Source organism: Cyanistes caeruleus, chromosome 15 (genome assembly GCF_971803275.1).
Source record: "Cyanistes caeruleus chromosome 15, bCyaCae1.hap1.1, whole genome shotgun sequence".
Classification (NCBI taxonomy): Eukaryota; Metazoa; Chordata; class Aves; order Passeriformes; family Paridae; genus Cyanistes; species Cyanistes caeruleus.
Genome location: NC_141715.1, coordinates 1,413,427 through 1,427,787, shown reverse-complemented (window position 1 = coordinate 1,427,787; position 14,361 = coordinate 1,413,427). Strand labels below are relative to the sequence as shown.

The window sequence follows — 14,361 nt, the reverse complement described above, 5'->3', positions numbered from 1 at the left end:
CTGCTGCAGGATGTGGATCTGGGGTTGGGGTGGATGTGGAGCAGCAGCTGGTGCCCCCTGAGAGAAGGGAAAATTGGATTTCCTCTCTTGGTCCTGCTCCCTCCTGCCCCAGGACCTCACAAGGGGTAACTCCCGGAGCTTTGGGTGTCTCTGCACAAACTCCTGGGCTTGGAGACACCACCAGAGGGATAAAAAGAACAGGAACAGCCAGAAGTGTCGTGCTCAAGGACATTTAAAGAAAGGCAAAGCGAGGAGTGACATTTCCAAAGGGGTTTAAGAACCAAATCTCATTTTCTACAGTAAATGACCCCGTAGAGTCAATGGGATTTGGGTGCTTAAATCCATGAGATGCTTTTGGGAATCTTTGTAGGTTCTCAGCAAATGTGGGACAGGGATCCAAAAGGAATTGGCATTTCTGATAGATTTATTGCAGATTTAGAGTTATCAATCCTCTCTGGCACAGGAACAGAGGAGGTTCTTCCCAGAACATGCACAGGGAGATGGTTCAGTGCTGGTCCAAAGTGCAGCGCAGATCACTGCTCCCATCATAAACCTGACATTGATATAAACCTGACACTGAGATCAACCTAACACTGAGATCAACCTGACACTGATATAAACCTGACACTGAGATCAACCTGACACTGAGATCAACCTGACACTGATATAAACCTGACACTGAGATCAACCTGACACTGAGATCAACCTGACACTGATATAAACCTGACACTGAGATCAACCTGACACTGATATAAACCTGACATTGACATAAACCTGACACTGAGATCAACCTAACACTGAGATCAACCTGACACTGAGATCAACCTAACACTGATATAAACCTGACACTGAGATCAACCTGACACTGAGATCAACCTGACATTGACATAAACCTGACACTGAGATCAACCTGACACTGATATAAACCTGACACTGAGATCAACCTGACATTGATATAAACCTGACACTGATATAAACCTGACATTGATATAAACCTGACACTGAGATCAACCTGACACTGATATAAACCTGACACTGATATAAACCTGACATTGAGATCAACCTGACACTGAGATCAACCTGACACTGATATAAACCTGACATTGATATAAACCTGACACTGAGATCAACCTGACATTGATATAAACCTGACACTGAGATCTACCTAATATTGATATAAACCTGACATTGAGATCAACCTGACATTGATATAAACCTGACACTGATATAAACCTGACATGGATACAAACCTGATATTGAGATTAATCTAACATTGATATAAACCTGACATTGAGATCAACCTGACACTGACATCAATCTGACATTGATATAAGCCTGACACTGATATAAACCTGACACTGATATAAACCTGATATTGAGATTAACCCAACATTGATATAAACCTGACATTGAGATCAACCTGACATTGATATAAACCTGACACTGATATAAACCTGACACTGAGCTCAACCTGCCAACACCCAGCTGGAGGAGCCAGCTGCAAGCTGGGCTCTTCACTTGAGCTGCCTCCTTTCTTGGGGGATGTTGTAACTCTGAATTCCACCAGCAGCGGTGCTTGGGCCATGTTACAGTGCTGGGGGTGGGGAAATAACACTGCAAACTGAAAGTCAAGGGAAAAGCCCAGTAAATTCATTTCATTGACTGAAATTCAAGCAGCATTTTCTTTGTCTGACAGCTCCTAGAAAAGGAGTTTTCAGACAAAGGCAAGCCAGGCCATTGTCCAAGGAGAGTTTGGATGATGCTCTCAGGGACAGGGTGGGCTTGCTGGGTTGTCCAGGAGTTGGGCTGATGATCCCTGAGGATCCCTTCCAGCCCAGGATATTCCATGATTCTGTAATTAAAGCACTCAGGGATATACCTGGAAGAAAAAAGAAGTCATGGCAACTTCCTATTTTGCTATTAATTATTAATGTATAAATATTTATTTAATGCTAAAGCTTGGGGACCCAAGGTGAGAATGGGGATAACAGGATAAGGGATTCAGGAGTTCACAGGAAGATTCAATGCCCAGGCAGGATCCAGGCATCTGGTTACATCCTTTTTTATCTGTCAGAAAATTCCAAGTTCCTCAAGGTGGGGAAAAGAAATTTTAATTTATGTAATGAGAGCTCTGATCCCTCTGGTGACTGTGAGGGAATGAGATCATACAAGACAGATTTGGAAAGCAAAAACTTTTCACCAGTGAACCACTGAAGCATCCCTGAACTTCTGAAAGCCAAAGAAAATTCTGGAATGACTCCAGGGGTTGCTCTGTGACATCACATTCACTCCTGTAACTCCTCTGCTGTTGTGACAAATGGGACAATGCTGTTACCAACCCCTTAAAATCAAAATCCAGGAGCTCTGACATGGCAGAAGAGAAGGATTGTGGAATGGCAAATCCTCCTCCTGCTCTATTTCGTGCTAGCACACATTTCTGGCTGGGACAGATTTTGGGCAGGTTTTGGTGCCAATACCTCTGGAATTGGGACAATCCCTGTGGTCCCTGTCCTGGGAGCTGCTCCAGGAGCACATCCCTGTTCCTGCAGCTCGGCTGGAGAGCTGTGAATAATTCCAGGTGAGGAGAAAGCTTTGCATGAGGGAACTTCCAGCAAGGATTTTCCCAGGGGAATGATGAAAGCTCCTGCCTGGAGTGAGCACATCTGTTCCTGCTCAGAGCAGGGAGGGTGAGGATGTGCCTGGAGTTGCTCATTTTGGGAATTGTGCTCCCTTGCTCCTCCCTGTGCTCTGACACCACCCTGATTAAACACCTCAGCAGCCCCACAGAAAACGTGTCCTTTGCTCAGGTGGAATCACTGACTCATGCCAGTGAATTCCTGGAGCTGAGCAGGAATTTTGTGATTTGCCTGAGGAGATATGGAGGGAAAAAAAAAAACCCCAAGGATGTGTTTCACTTTTAAAATGCTCATGGATTTGTACTTTGGGTTTATTTTTGCCAAAAAAAAAATAAATAATGGAACATGATGCCTTTTTTTGGGGAGGATGATCCTGTACACAGGGCTATGGAAATACAGTAATTCAATATGGAAATGGAAATAAAGAAATTCAAGTAAAAATCACTGCTTTTTGCACATCTGAGGGCTCATTTGATCCTGTGCCAGGAGAGGAGATCTCTGCTGGGTTCTGCTCTCGCTAGGGGCAGGATATGAAGGATGAAAGCAGGAACTTGCAGGTTTCAGGGAGAAGAGGATGTTTTCCTGGTCAGTAAATAAAGCAGCCCTGCAGCTCTCACACAGCCAGCGTGGCCCCTCCTCTGACACTTCCTAACTCTGCTCTGAGGGGATCTGGGGGGACAATCCTCACCCCTTCTGGCTGGAAAACAAATGAAACTCTCTTTCCAACTCCACAGGGCAGAGCTGCAGGGCACAAAGATTCACTGGCCCCCAGATCCATTTGTTTGTAAGTTATTTCAGCCATAAATTAATCACTCCACTTTTCTCTGTATTTCAATTGGCTTTTCCTGCTAATTTCTCCAGGTGGAATCCCTGGGAGTGCTGGAAACAAGCCCCAGTCCCTGTGTGCAGAGCTCAGAGGGTGACACAGAACTGGGGACATCCTCTGATCCCCACCAGCAGCAGGGAGTGGCTGCCACCACGGGGGACACGAATTTCCTTCTGCAGGGAACCCTGCACCTGCCTCTGCTCCGAATTCCTCTGAGGGAAAGCTGTGCTAGCTCCTGGTCAGGAATTTCTCAGGTGAGGAAAAGCCCTGCATTGCAGAATCCCTCCATCATCACACCCTGCCAGCTCGGGAGTTAAACATTGCTACTCTTCTGCAACACTTGTTGGTACCTGTAATAAAAATAATATCAACTTTAAACGTCCTGTTTCAATTTCCTCCACCTCTAATTAATGCCTGAGATTAAGAACAGCTTGAGAGAGCTTTAGGCTGGCAGTTGTAACAATAAATGCCTTTGTCAAAGGAATTATTGTTTGCCCTGAGGAAATTAGTTTCAGTCCTGATTGACATCAGTCCTGGGATCGTGTTTGGAGAGTTCAGCAGAAAACCACTTTCACCAGAGTGCATCCCAGTATAAACCAGTTCCTGCTGTACAGAGAGGGGATGGAGCACACTGGGGAGGAGAATTTTTTCCTCAATCAGCTGAATTTAATGAACGCTCTGCTCAAGTGTTCCGAGCATCCTCGTGGAAGGGCACTAACACCTGGATCTGCAGGAATTCCCTGAAAGGGCAAGCTGTGCTCAGCATGGTGAGCCTGGAACTGCTCCAGGGACCTGGAACTGCTCCAGGGACCTGGAACTGCTCCAGGGATCCTGAACTGCTCCAGGGATCCAGCACTGCTCCAGGGATCCTGAACTGCTCCAGGGACCTGGAACTGCTCCAGGGATCCTGAACTGCTCCAGGGATCCTGAACTGCTCCAGGGATCCTGAACTGCTCCAGGGATCCTGAACTGCTCCAGGGATCCTGAACTGCCCCAGAGATCCTGAACTGCTCCAGGGATCCTGAACTGCTCCAGGGATCCAACACTGCTCCAGGGATCCAGCACTGCTCCAGGGATCCTGAACTGCTCCAGGGATCCAGCACTGCTCCAGGGACCTGGAACTGCTCCAGGGATCCTGGAACTGCTCCAGGGATCCTGAACTGCTCCAGGGATCCAGCACTGCTCCAGGGATCCTGAACTGCTCCAGGGATCCAGCACTGCTCCAGGGATCCTGAACTGCTCCAGGGACCTGGAACTGCTCCAGGGATCCTGAACTGCTCCAGGGATCCTGAACTGCTCCAGAGATCCTGAACTGCTCCAGGGATCCAGCACTGCTCCAGGGATCCTGAACTGCTCCAGGGATCCTGGAACTGCTCCAGGGACCTGGAACTGCTCCAGGGATCCTGAACTGCTCCAGGGATCCTGGAACTGCTCCAGGGACCTGGAACTGCTCCAGGGATCCTGAACTGCTCCAGGGATCCTGAACTGCTCCAGGGATCCTGGAACTGCTCCAGGGATCCTGGAACTGCTCCAGGGATCCTGAACTGCTCCAGGGATCCTGGAACTGCTCCAGGGATCCTGAACTGCTCCAGGGATCCTGGAACTGCTCCAGGGATCCTGGAACTGCTCCAGGGACCTGGAACTGCTCCAGGGATCCTGAACTGCTCCAGGGATCCAGCACTGCTCCAGGGATCCTGAACTGCTCCAGGGATCCTGGAACTGCTCCAGGGATCCTGAACTGCCCCAGGGATCCTGAACTGCTCCAGGGATCCTGAACTGCTCCAGGGATCCTGGAACTGCTCCAGGGATCCTGGAACTGCTCCAGGGATCCTGAACTGCTCCAGGGATCCAGCACTGCTCCAGGGATCCTGAACTGCTCCAGGGATCCTGGAACTGCTCCAGGCACAGCTGGAAGCGCCCCAGACAGGGGATGTGGGATGTAGGATGTGGGATACAGGATATGGGATACAGGATGTGGGATGTGGGATGTGAGCCAAAGGCAGCCCCTTCACTGGGGTCCCAAATCCTGCAGCAGCGTTCCAACTCAACAGCAGAGATCCAACTCAAACCTCGGACCTGCCACAGGGCTGGGAATAACTGAGGGCAAAGTTTATTCCAGACTGGGAATAAACTCCACACCTCTGTTCACAGAGGCAGGATTTGGGAAGAACCCAGTCCTGAGCAGCCCTGGGTTCCCACTGGGCCAATTCTGTAATTACCATTTAATTACAGGGGCTGCACCTGCACTGCCCTTTCCTGACACTTCGTGGAGGAGAAATGAGGAGAAAAGAACCCCACAAACATCTGATGCACAAAGGACTCTCTAGAACATCTGCTCTAAAATGAATGCTCCTAAATTTCTAAACTGAAAATAAATACTTTTAAAATAAATAATTTATCTATTATAATAGTTTATTTATAATAATAAAAATAAAATATAATTAAAATTAATTACTACATCAATTTAATTAAAATGTCATTTTATTTGTAATATATTTTCATATATTTTATAATATCTAATAAAATTTTCATAAATAATGATACATTATAATAAATATATAATTTACAAATTTTATTAATATTTATTAATATAACGAATGGTTATATATAATGTTTGAATATTTATTTTAAATATTTTAAAATATTTGATAGTATTTTAAAAGAAAAGGAAAGATGGGGATGAAGAAACCCAGAAATTCTGCTGAATAACCTTGATTTTTGTGAAGGGAATGAAGGTCCCTTTACCTCACTCTGCACTGCTGCTCACCTCAGAGCTGAGTCAGAGGCACCTGGGCTGGGAAAGCAGAATGAGAATTCCTGGCAAGGCAGAAACGTGGTTGGAAGAGCACAAGTGGAGTTGCAGGGTGTAAAAGTGCACGTGTGAGAGCAGCGCAGAAAGCACCGTGAGAGTTCTGTGCAGCCTCTGTCGTCACTACAAACACAAAGCAGGACACTCCTCACCTCCACTTCTCATTTTATATAAAACCCCAAGATCCCTGCTGCTGAAATCCAGCAGAATGCAAAGCAGCTTCATGAGAGTTCCTCACCAACCACTTCAGCACCTCTGAGCCTGGGAAGGAAAATTTCAACCACTTCTCTTAAAAGAACTGAGATTTTCAGTTGGAAGGGGAATCCTGGTCAAAACTAAAGAAGAAAAAAAGTTAAAAATCCCCTTTGTTTAACCTTGGAGAGGAGGTGGAGTCCCCATCCCTGGAAGTGTTCAAGGAACAACTGAGGTGGCACCAGGAGCTCTTTATCCTGATCCCAGTCCCAACCAAAGCCATTCCAGGTGCTTTCAGGAGTTGGGAAGCTGAGCTGGAATCACCCTGGGATCCCACTGGAGCACACGGGGAATCAACCAGGCAATGTCCCATTAATTAATTTAAAATTAAATCATTTAAATTCATTTAAAATTAAATACATTCTTCAAGTTAACTAATTTTAAATGAATTCATTTAAAATTCTAGGTGATGCTCAGGCTGTTTGCAGGTTTCCAGTAATTATCAATTCCAGTAATTATCCAGTAGTGTGGATGCACAAATACCAGGGAGAAAACTTCCCTTCAGAAAGTTTTGGGCTGGGCTGAAAGGGAAAAGTGCTGAAATTTGTTCAAATCAGTTCAGGTTTGGGCAGCTGAAATGGCCATACAGAGACAGGAAGGATTTTAGATTTCTTGGGGAACAGTTTCAAGTCTCACCATAATTATATAATATATAATAATATAATATATTTAATAATATAATTATTATAATTATATATTAGGAGAACATGAGGCACTCAAAGTTGTCCTGATAGATTTGGGGAGGGAGGCAAAGAGAGAAGAAATAAAGAAAATCAGAAAAAAACAAAGAAAGAAACAGAAGGAAAGAAAACATTTAAAGTAAAATTTCAAAATCTACTTTTGGGGAATCTTATTTTTAGGGACTTAAAATTACTAACAAAACCCACTCCAAGCCCATTTTGCCTGTGGTTCCAGCCTTGATAAAAAATTCTTCCCAAATGTCTGGATCTCCATCCCCCTTACTGAGGACTTTCTGGGGTAATGAAGCTTTTGGTAAAAAAGAAAATTCCACCTTCACTCACAATTTCACTGAAAAGAAACTCCCTCACTCTGAGTTTCGGCGGCGTTTCTGGGTTGTTTTACAAACCTGTTGGAGATGTAAAAACTGTGGTGAAACCACCGAGGGAAAGAGGAAGCAGAGCCCAGCATTTCCCAGGTAACTCCGGCGTGTCCTCAGTGAGAAACAGCCCCAGGATCTTGGCAAGACTCAGCAATCCCAGGAATTCCTGGAGGCTGGAAAAGCCCTCCCAGACCATGGAGTCCAGCCTTGTCCCCAGCCCAGAGCAGCGAGTGCCACATCCAGGGGACAGCTCCAGGGGACTGGGCAGTGCCTGAGCCCCTTTCCAGGGAGGAATAATCCCCGAGCAGGGAGCAGGTGCTGCAGTCCCAGCCTGGATTTGTGTGTGTGGGATCCCCCTCAGCCTGGCACTGCCTCCAACCCCACCGTTCCCAGACTGTCAGTTTGGAAATCCCGACGCAGTTGGGTTCTGTGGAAGTTTTGCTGCTTCCTTGTGAGAACTCCCTGGCTGCCCCTCCTTGGCAGAGCTTCTGAGAGGTTCTCGAGGGATGCCAGAGCAGCTCCAGTCAAAACAACTCTGTGGTTCCAGTGACGTGCTGGGGAGGGCAGGGGTGCAGAAGGGCAGCATCTGTTATGTAAGAAATGAGGAGGCATCTGAAGAACTTCCCCCAGAACGGGCTGGGAGACCTGGCCTGACCTCAAAACCCACAAGGCTGAAACTGGCACCAGTCCCAGCAGAGCGAGCCCTGTCACTGTGCTGGAGTGCCCAGACTGTCCAAGGGTGGGGGGTGAAAGTCACACAGCTCCAGCTGCATCTGGAGTTTGTATCAGAGAATTGGTCAAATTACAAATTCTACTGAAAAAAAAAAATTATCTTCAGACTTTATTCTGATGTTTCACTTTGCACCTCTGCTGCCTCAGGCTTCCAGAAGCACTGAGGCTGGGAAAGCCCTCCCAGCCCATGGGGTCCCATCCCCACCTTGTCCCCACCTCCAGGTGACATCTCCAGGGGTAGGCACTCCAAACCTGCCTGGGCATCCCCTTCCAATGCCTGAGCACCCTTTCCATGGAGAAATTCCTGCTGATGTCCAGCCTGAGCCACATTCTGCACAGATTGCACTGGTTTTTCTATTACAGACCACGATAAAGAAACTGGTTTTCTTCCTTTGCTAAGGAAACCTTTTCAAATATGAATTTCCAGTTCTCCCCTTTGACATAAACCCCACCACGTTCCACTGGACATCGACCAATCAATTCTTGTCACACATTTTCCATGTCAACACAGTCCTGTACCTATGGATGGTGACTTGCTCCAATTCTGGAGTCAGGATTTGGCTGATTTGGTTTCCTGGTGCTGAAGATTTGCAGTTATCTTTCTGCTCATTTAAATAACAGAATATTTAACTCAGAATGAACAAAACCCTTGTGTTCAACTCCCCAGGTCAGGATTTCCCTCCTGTTATTTATACCTGAGACTTGGGGACTGGCAGTAGGAGTTAAAGTGGAGATTAAATATAAACAAGGAAGATTTTAATTTCATAAGAAGCAAAGCTAAATGTACACAACTCAAAATTCTCATCAGTGCTTAGCTGGTGGCAAAGTAAAACATCAGAATAAAGTCTGAAGATGATTTTTTTCAATAGAATTTGTAATTTGACAGCAAGGAACCAATTCTCTGTCACAAACTCCAGCTGCAGCTGGAGATGTCTGACTTTCATCCCCCATACCCACAGCACTCCCCTTCCAAAGGAAGTTATTCACATATTTAGTAATGCACTTGTGATCTCAGTCAGTTTTAGTGGCTGCTCTGTCAGAACCTTGCAGCACTTTCAGAAAGCAAACCCAAACTGAAAGCACGGAAGTCCCACCGTGTCACGTTGTCACTGTGTCACCAGGAGCCTCTGGGCACCCCCAGAGGAGGCAGAGCCCGACACAGGGACAGGAAAGAGGGCGAGGAGGAGTCGTGGCCACCATGTGAATAAAAGGTTTTGTTCCTGTGTGGTCACCCAGCAGAAACCCCAAGTTCTCCCTGACAAGAACCTGCTCCAAGCTGGCCGGGGTTGGCCTCGTTCCCTGTGCCCATCCCGTCCTCCCCAGTGCCCTCCCAGCCTGTCCCTGCCTCCCTCTGATCCCAAACTGGCTTTCATCCCCAGGTGGAATGTCTGAAATTGCCAAGCACACCCCGAATCTTTTACTCCTTTTCATTCCCTCCTTCCCTCAAGGGCATTCAGCAGAACCTCCTCTGCTTTGAAGGTAATACAAATAAAGTTGCATGAAACATTTGATGTGAATCGTGTGCATTGCCTGAAATTTATACACTTTACACCCATTTTTAACTTTTCCTTGCATTTAATTCCAGGCCATGGTTTACCCTTAGTTTTATCTGCAGTGTTCAACCAGATCCTGAACTCCCAAAGCTCGGTGATTTCCAAAAAAGCCCAAGAGAAGCTGCAGTTTATCCAAACTTTGTGAACATTTTCTCCAAACCCTGACCTCACTAACACTTTTGAGATCACTGCTGGCATCAGAAACTTCACTTGCGTTGCTGACATTCAAATTGGGCAATGACTGTATTTTCCATCATGACTCCAAGTCTTGCTTCTGGTGCCAAGAAAATTCACATGACCCAGTGCAATTCTGCAAGGCCTTGGGATAACATCAAGACAAAATCCTGCCAATGGCTTTTATTAGGAAATGAAAAATTGTTCAAGCCCAAAGCTTGGCCAGCTTCAGACCAAAAGAACTGAACTGGGGGGATAAAACCCAGGAACCTGCTCTGGACAAGGGGGCTGGCTTTGGACACCCCTGCAAAGGGCACACAGTTCATGTTCTGAGTTAAACTGGTTTTTTATCCCACTGGTCCTTGTCCTGCTACTCCAAGACACATGGTGGAGGCACTTCTGGGATAATAAATTTAGGAAGAGGGAAAATCCCTGCACTCCATGGTAAAAACTGAATGAGATTTTATCTCACTGTGGCAAATGTGGAAGAAAAGGCAAAAATGGTGAGAGGAAGGAGAAGGAGAAGGGAAAGGACACCTTCCCCATCCCAGCCTGCTCCAGCCTGGCCTGGGACACTGCCAGGGATCCAGGGGCAGCCCCAGGTGCTCTGGGCACCTGTGCCAGGGCCTGCCCACCCTGCCAGGGAACAATTCCTTCCCAATATCCCATCCAGCACTCTCTGGCAGTTTCCAGCCATTCCCCCTCATCCTGGCACTCCAGGCTCTTTCAATGGGCTCTGACATCCAGAGCCACCCAAAACATCAGCGCTGTCCAAGCTCAGTGCACCAAGAACTAATTTACAGCAGAAAATGGCACCTGATGCACTTCCCTCTTCAACTTCTGCAACTCCCTTCATTGTTTTAATAATCTCATTCAATCATTTTTACCTTCCCTCCAAGAATTTCACATTGACAGTCTCGGCACTCTCACAGTCTCAGGGGGGATTTACCAGGGTATTTGATATTGCAAAATTAAAATACTGAAAGATTAAGTTACCTGACTAAAGGAACACAAACACACCACTTGTTTCTATCATGTGCTCCAGTTACAACCTCAGGCCTCCTCTTCTAGGCAAATAACTTTCAAAAGGGGAAAAAAATCCTCTAAAGAATTTCCGTCATCGAGGATGACATTGTGTCTTTTACCTCTGAGTCAGAAATTCACTCCCAGCTTTAATCTGCAGTGACTGATCTGCCAGGGGGAGCTTCATAGAAAGTGGAGTAATTTCAGGGCACTTTCTGATGGATAAATCCCCATTAGAGACTCAGACCTAGGGTGAGCTCACCACCAAGGCTAAAGCTCACAATTCATCTCAGAATGAACAAGCTCCAGAGCAATTCCTTAAAAAAAATGTACAATCAGTCATTTCCTTCAGTCCACTTCCTTTTTTTGTTGTCTTCCCTGCATTCAGTTCATGTTTTTGGCTGATTCAGAAGCCTCTGGGCAGTTGTGCCCATTTCCAAGGCTGTGCTGGGCATCCACCCTGCAGCTCCTCCGTGCCCAAAGGGCTCCCAGGAGCCAGAGCCCACACAGAGACCTGGCTTTGCTCCTTCTTAGGGGAGGCTCAGGTTGGACATCAGCAGGAATTTCCCCATGGAAAGGGGGGTCAGGCCTTGGCAGGGGCTGCCCATCCCTGGAGGTGCCCAAGGAACTCGTGGAGGTGGCACTGGGTGCTCTGGGTGGGGGACAGGGTGAGGATGGGGCACAGCCTGGACTCAGTGGGCTGGGAGGGCTTTTCCCACCTCAGGGATTCTGTGGGTTGCTTTAACACCAAACGTGTGAGCAAAATGTGGCCTCAACTCCATTTCTCTAAAAGAAGCCAAGGGCACAACCCAAAAGGTTGAACAAAACCAGCATCTCCTCCTTTTTCCAGAGATTTCCCCGTTAGCTGGGGTGGCAGGAGGGCAGGAGCAGCCCTTTAATGTCCCTTCAGGACAGAAGCCCTGGGGGCTGTAAAATCACACCAAGCATTGTGAGCTGGGGCTGCTCCTCCTGCAGCAGCTCAGCCTTGCCCCAGGCAGGTCCAGGATAAAAACCTGCAGGCTCAGCCCTCTGATTTCCATCCCCTGTGCTGCTCCTGGCTCCAAACTGTGGCCAGGGACACAAAATCCTCGTCTGCTCTTCAAGTGCAGCATGGGAGAGGGTTCTGCCTTCATCTCTGCCTCCTGTTCAAAGCTCATTTGTCACTTGGCATAAAACAAATACCCCAAATTAAAGCTGGCCTAGTTTTGCCAATCCCTGTGTCAGCTGCTGGTGGATTTTCACATCACCCAGCAGAGGATCCCAAACAAACCCATCCCAAATTCCCTCTCCTCTCCCCCTGAACCTCACCCTCTCCTCTCCCTGGCAAACCCCAGTTTCCCTGCAGCTTTCCCTGCTTTGTTTCCTTGCTCAGGCCCTGTCAGAGCTCCTCTCCCCCAGCATTCCCAAAGCTCAGTCTCACTTCTGCAATGTTTGCTCAAGAGGCTTTCAAACTCAGACAGTTTTGACAAAATCATTGTGGTTTGAGGAAAAATACCCAAACCCACACACACGAGCACAAAGCCATAGACAGGGCTGAGGAATGGCATCATCTTCCTGAGGTGAACAGAAATTCCATGCTTGCTTTCAAGTATTTATGAGAAAGAAGCCCTTTTCGTTGAAAAAGCTTCTTGTGGAGGCTCATTTCAAATAGAGTGAAATAAACCCTCAGCTTCTGAACCCTCAGAGCTCAGATTTTCCAGCTTGGAGGTGGCTCTCCCAGGCACAGCATGTCCTGAAGCACAGCCTGCTCTGGTGCTTTTTTTGGTGCATCCCACAGGCTTCAGACATTGACACTTTACATCCTCCCTGCCCCTAACAGCCTTTGATTAGAAGGTATAATAACCAAAAATGGCTTTAAAATACCAAAAGAACTTATTTAACAGGGTAATTTTTTTAAGCTTTATTTTCTTCACATTCTTGGCACGACCATCTTGCCATGGAGTGGAGAAGTGAGGCAGGGGAGCATTGAGGGGTGAATCTTTTCTCCTAAATCTTCACTTGCTTTTTATTATGTTTAAATCCAGCCAGACTTACCCAGTTTGGAAGCACAGCTTTGTCTTGGGATACTTCTCTGGAAGAAGGAGAAAGCCCTGCTAGAAAAAAAGAAATTTTGGGTCTTGTCTTACCAGAACATTTCTGGGTCTGTGCCCATCTGAGAGCCCTGAACCAAAACTATTCCTCCTCACACTCCCCTTAAACTCCTCCTTTGCCCCCAGATCCGGGCACCACAGGGATTTTACCTTCCCCAATAAAGGGTGGGAGCAGCTGTGTCGAGTTCTGGGAAGGGAAAAGCAGAGTTTTCACACAGAGCAAAGCAAGACAAGCAGGGTACAACGAGCTTAAAGAGAATTTTTTTTAAAAAAAAGGCAAAGCAGGAAAATCTTGAAGTTCTTCCCTTTGGGTGCTGATGCTCGAGGGCTCAGCCACTAGAGGGAAATGTAAGATAAGGGAAAAAGGAACTTAACCCTCTCCAGCTGGAGCTGAGCCTTCCCAAAACTTCAGAGATCAGAATTTAATGACAAAATGTATTTAGTTATTTTGAGAACTGGGTATTGGGAAGAAAGGAAAAGCTACAGGGGAGGGACAATAGTCAGAGAATTTTATCTTTGAATTCTCCTGTTTTAAAGTGGAGGAAGAAAAAGGATTTGTATTACATTAACCCTGAACAAGACTTTAAGTGGTTGCAGAGGTGTTCTTACTGGTAAACGCAAAACCCTTTGGGTGATAAAATAATTTAATTTTCTAGGCAGAATTAGGGAATTATCAGCTGCAGAGAATCAGTGGAGACAGATATTCACTACAGAGGAGAGGGAGAAGCTGTGTTTGGTGGCAGGTCTTGCTCACAAGGTAAGAATTAATCAAAAGAGACAAGAAATGGAGATACCCGGGCCTGCTTTAACAAGTATCTGAGGGTGGCAGTGAAATGTGATACCTGTTCTGGCTGCCTTTGGAACAAAGATGCCACATGGGGTGACCTTTTCCTCCTCACATGAGAGGGACACCACTAAATCCCATTCCAAAGGACCTTTCTCCTCACAATGTGCAGCTTTTAATAACTTTTTTAAGGTCACTTGCAGTCAAGTAATTAAGGGTTGCACTGTAATGCATAAAGATTTCTGTGTTCACCAGACGAGAGTAGCTGGAGGGGTTTGCTTTGACACCTTTATGGATGATCCCAGTGCTTCATTTCACATGAAATGCACTCCCCCAGCAGAGATTCTGTGCCCAGGGGTCCTGCAGAGCCTCTCCAGGAGTTGTGTTCCAGCCCAGCTCTCATCCCCACCCTGAGGAGCTTC

At 46.7% G+C, this 14,361-nt stretch overlaps 1 long non-coding RNA gene across 2 annotated transcripts; it reads left to right on the top strand.

The window, feature by feature from the left end:
* Positions 1 to 2,229: 2,229 nt before the first annotated feature.
* Positions 2,230 to 5,826, top strand: LOC147650321 (uncharacterized). Of its 2 annotated transcripts, XR_015276700.1 has the most exons (3): positions 2,281 to 2,578; positions 3,498 to 3,716; positions 5,695 to 5,826. It is a non-coding gene; the product is annotated as an uncharacterized LOC147650321 (long non-coding RNA). The 2 variants fall into 2 exon arrangements; XR_015276699.1 differs by lacking the exon at positions 5,695 to 5,826 and having other exon boundaries at positions 2,230 to 2,578; positions 3,498 to 3,840.
* The last annotated feature ends 8,535 nt before the right edge of the window (positions 5,827 to 14,361 follow it).